The 4,426-nt window shown below is 39.2% G+C and overlaps 1 non-coding gene across 1 annotated transcript; it reads left to right on the forward strand.

Annotated features, from left to right (window-relative positions):
* The first annotated feature begins 1,601 nt into the window (after positions 1 to 1,601).
* On the forward strand, positions 1,602 to 1,709 carry LOC112793526 (small nucleolar RNA R71). The gene has a single exon (XR_003198213.1). It is a non-coding gene; the product is annotated as a small nucleolar RNA R71 (small nucleolar RNA).
* The last annotated feature ends 2,717 nt before the right edge of the window (positions 1,710 to 4,426 follow it).

Raw genomic sequence — 4,426 nt, forward strand, 5'->3', positions numbered from 1 at the left:
GTGGCCTCCCAACACCAAACTTAGAGTTTGACTGTGGGGGCTCTGTTTGGCTCTGTTTTGAGAGAAGCTCTTCATGCTTCCTCTCCATGGTGATAGAGGGATATCCTTGAGCCTTAAACACAAAGGATTCTTCATTCACTTGAATGATTAATTCTCCTCTATCAACATTAATCACAGCCTTTGCTGTGGCTAGGAAGGGTCTGCCAAGGATGATGGATTCATCCATGCACTTCCCAGTCTCTAGGACTATGAAATCAGTAGGGATGTAATGGTCTTTAACCTTTACCAGAACATCCTCTACAAGTCCATAAGCTTGTTTTCTTGAGTTGTCTGCCATCTCTAGTGAGATTTTTGCAGCTTGCACCTCAAAGATCCCTAGCTTCTCCATTACAGAGAGTAGGCATGAGGTTTACACTTGACCCTAAGTCACACAAGGCCTTCTTGAAGGTCATGGTGCCTATGGTACAAGGTATTGAAAACTTCCCAGGGTCCTGTCTCTTTTGAGGCAGTTTCTGCCTAGACAAGTCATCCAATTCTTTGGTGAGCAAAGGGGGTTCATCCTCCCAAGTCTCATTTCCAAATAACTTGTCATTTAGCTTCATGATTGCTCCAAGGTATTTAGCAACTTGCTCTTCAGTGACATACTCATCCTCTTCAGAGGAATAATACTCATCAGAGCTCATGAATGGCAGAAGTAAGTCCAATGGAATCTCTATGGTCTCATTTTGAGCCTCAGATTCCCATGGTTCCTCATTGGGGAACTCATTGGAGGCCAGTGGACGTCCATTGAGGTCTTCCTCAGTGGCGTTCACTGCCTCTTCTTCCTCCCAAAATTCGGCCATGTTGATGGCTTTGCACTCTCCTTTTGGATTTTCTTCTGTATTGCTTGGAAGAGTACTAGGAGGGAGTTCAGTAATTTTCTTGCTCAGCTGACCCACTTGTGCCTCCAAATTTCTAATGGAGGACCTTGTTTCAGTCATGAAACTTTGAGTGGTTTTGATTAGATCAGAGACCATGGTTGCTAAGTCAGAAGTGTTCTGCTTAGAACTCTCTGTCTGTTGCTGAGAAGATGATGGAAAAGGCTTGCTATTGCTAAACCTGTTTTTTCCACCATTATTATTATTGAAACCTTGTTGAGGTCTCTGTTAATCCTTCCATGAGAAATTTGGATGATTTCTCCATGAAGGATTATAGGTGTTTCCATAGGGTTCTCCCATGTAATTCACCTCTTCCATTGAAGGGTTCTCAGGATCATAAGCTTCTTCTTTAGATGAAGCTTCTTTAGTACTGCTTGGTGCATTTTGCATTCCAGACAGACTTTGAGAAATCAAATTGACTTGCTGAATCAATATTTTATTCTGAGCCAATATGGCGTTCAGAGTGTCAATCTCAAGAACTCCTTTCTTCTGATTAGTCCCATTGTTCACAGGATTCCTTTCAGAAGTGTACATGAATTGGTTATTTGCAACCATTTCAATCAGCTCTTGAGCTTCTGTAGGCGTCTTCTTCAGATGAAGAGATCCTCCAGCAGAGCTATCCAAAGACATCTTGGATAGTTCAGAGAGACCATCATAGAAAATACCTATGATGCTCCATTCAGAAAGCATGTCAGAGGGACACTTTCTGATTAATTGTTTGTATCTTTCCCAAGCTTCATAGAAGGATTCTCCTTCCTTCTGTCTGAAGGTTTGGACTTCCACTCTAAGCTTACTCAATTTTTGAGGTGGAAAGAACTTTGCCAAGAAGACATTGACTAGCTTTTCCCAAGAGTCCAGGCTTTCTTTAGGTTGTGAGTCCAACCATGTCCTAGCTCTGTCTCTTACAGCAAAAGGGAATAGCATAAGTCTGTAGACCTCAGGGTCAACCCCATTAGTCTTGACAGTGTCACAGATTTGCAAGAATTCAGCTAAGAACTGATGAGGATCTTCCAATGGAAGTCCATGGAACTTGCAATTCTGTTGCATTAGAGAAACTAATTGAGGCTTAAGCTCAAAGTTGTTTGCTCCAATGGCAGGGATAGAGATGCTTCTCCCATAGAAGTCGGGAGTAGGTGCAGTAAAGTCACCCAGCACCTTCCTTGCATTGTTGGCATTGTTGTTGTTTTCGGCTGCCATGAGTTCTTCTTCTTTGAAGACTTCGGTTAGGTCCTCTACAGAGAGTTGTGCCTTAGATTCTCTTAGCTTTCGCTTCAAGGTCTTTTCAGGTTCAGGGTCAGCCTCAACAAGAATGCTTTTGTCCTTGCTCCTGCTCATAAGAAAGAGAAGAGAACAAGAAAATATGGAATCCTCTATGTCACAGTATAGAGATTCCTTGAGGTGTCAGAGGAAAAGAAAAATAGAAGGCAGAAGTAGAAAATTCGAACTTATCAAAGAAGATGGAGTTCGAATTTTGCATTAAGGGATAGTATTAGTCCATAAATAGAAGGATGTGAGAAGAAGGGAAGTAATTTTCGAAAATTAAGTAAGAAATTTTGAAAACATTTTGAAAAACACTAATTGATTTTCGAAAATAAGAGTGAGAAAGAAATCAAGTGATTTTTGAAAAAAATTTTGAAATTAGAAATCAAAGAGATTTGATTGAAAACTATTTTGAAAAAGATGTGGTTAAGAAGATATGATTGATTTTAAAAAGATGTGATTGAGAAGATATGATTTGAAAAATATTTTAAAAAGATTTGATTTTGAAAATTAATGACTTAGCTATCAAGAAAATATATGATTCAAACATTAAACCTTTCTCAACAGAAAAGGCAACATACTTGAAATGTTGAATCAAATCATTAATTGATAGCAAGTATCTTTAAAAATGGAAAGAAATTGATTTTGAAAACATGTGATTGAAAAGATATGATTTGAAAAAGATTTGATTTTGAAAATCTTTGAAAACCTGAAAAAAATTTGCATTGAAAACAAAATCTTCCCTCTTGTGCCATCCTGGCGTTAAACGCCCAGAATGGTGCACATTCTGGCGTTTAACGCCCAAAACACTACCTTTTTGGGCGTTAAACGCCCAACCAGGTACCCTGGCTGGCGTTTAAACGCCAGTCTGTCCTTCTTCACTGGGCGTTTTGAACGCCCAGCTTTTTCTGTATAATTCCTCTGCAGTATATTCTGAATCTTCAATTCTCTGTATTATTGACTTGAAAAGACACAAATTAAAAATATTTTTGGATTTTTAATAGTGAGGAATAATCAAAATGCAACTAAAATCAAATAACAATGCATGCAAGACACCAAACTTAGCAGTTTGTATACTACTGACACTAATGAGAATGCATATGAGACACATAAACACTCAAGTCAAGAGAATTCAAAGATTAGAGTAAGAAATCATCAATAACAACTTGAAGATCCTTAAGACACATGAATGAATGTATGCAATTGACACCAAACTTAAAATGAAACACTAGACTCAAAAATATTTTTGGATTTTATGATTTTGTAAATTTTTTTTTTGATTTTTCGAAAATAAAGTGGAAAAAAGTATCAAAATTCTTAATGAGAACTCCAGGAATCATGCAATGTTTAGTCTAAGACTCCAGTCCAGGAATTAGACATGGCTTCACAGCCAGCCAAGCTTTCAGAGAAAGCTTCGGTCCAAAACACTAGACATGGCCAATGGCCAGCCAAGCCTTAGCAGATCACTGCTCCAACAGCAAGATTGATAGAAATCAACAAGCTTTTGTGATGATAAGTTGAAACCTCGGTCCAATGAAATTAGACATGGCTTCACAGCCAGCCAGACTTCAACAGATCATCTTGAAACACTAGAATTCATCTTCAAGAATTCCGAAAAAAAATACCTAATCTAAGCAACAAGATGAACCGTCAGTTGTCCAAACTCAACAATCCCCGGCAACGGCGCCAAAAACTTGGTGCACGAAATTGTGATCAATACTTTTCACAACTCAAATAATCCCCGGTGATGAAACCAAAAACTTGGTATTCATTACCATGGCATAAACACAACTTCGCACAACTAACCAGCAAGTGTACTGGGTCGTCCAAGTAATAAACCTTACGCGAGTAAGGGTCGATCCCACAGAGATTGTTGGTATGAAGCAAGCTATGATCACCTTGTAAATCTCAGTCAGGCAAACTCAAATGGATATGGTGATATACGAATAAAACATAAAGATAAAGATAGAGATACTTATGTAATTCATTGGTAGGAATTTCAGATAAGCGTATGAAGATGCTGTCCCTTCCGTCTCTCTGCTTTCCTACTGTCTTCATCCAATCCTTCTTACTCCTTTCCATGGCAAGCTTAAGCAAGGGTTTCACCATTGTCAGTGGCTACCTCCCATCCTCTCAGTGGAAATGTTCAACGCACCCTGTCACCTCACGGCTATCCATCTGTCGGTTCTCGATCAGGCCGGAATAGAATCCAGTGATTCTTTTGCATCTGTCACTAACGCCCCGCCTTC

Source organism: Arachis hypogaea, chromosome 3 (genome assembly GCF_003086295.3).
Source record: "Arachis hypogaea cultivar Tifrunner chromosome 3, arahy.Tifrunner.gnm2.J5K5, whole genome shotgun sequence".
Classification (NCBI taxonomy): domain Eukaryota; kingdom Viridiplantae; phylum Streptophyta; class Magnoliopsida; order Fabales; family Fabaceae; genus Arachis; species Arachis hypogaea.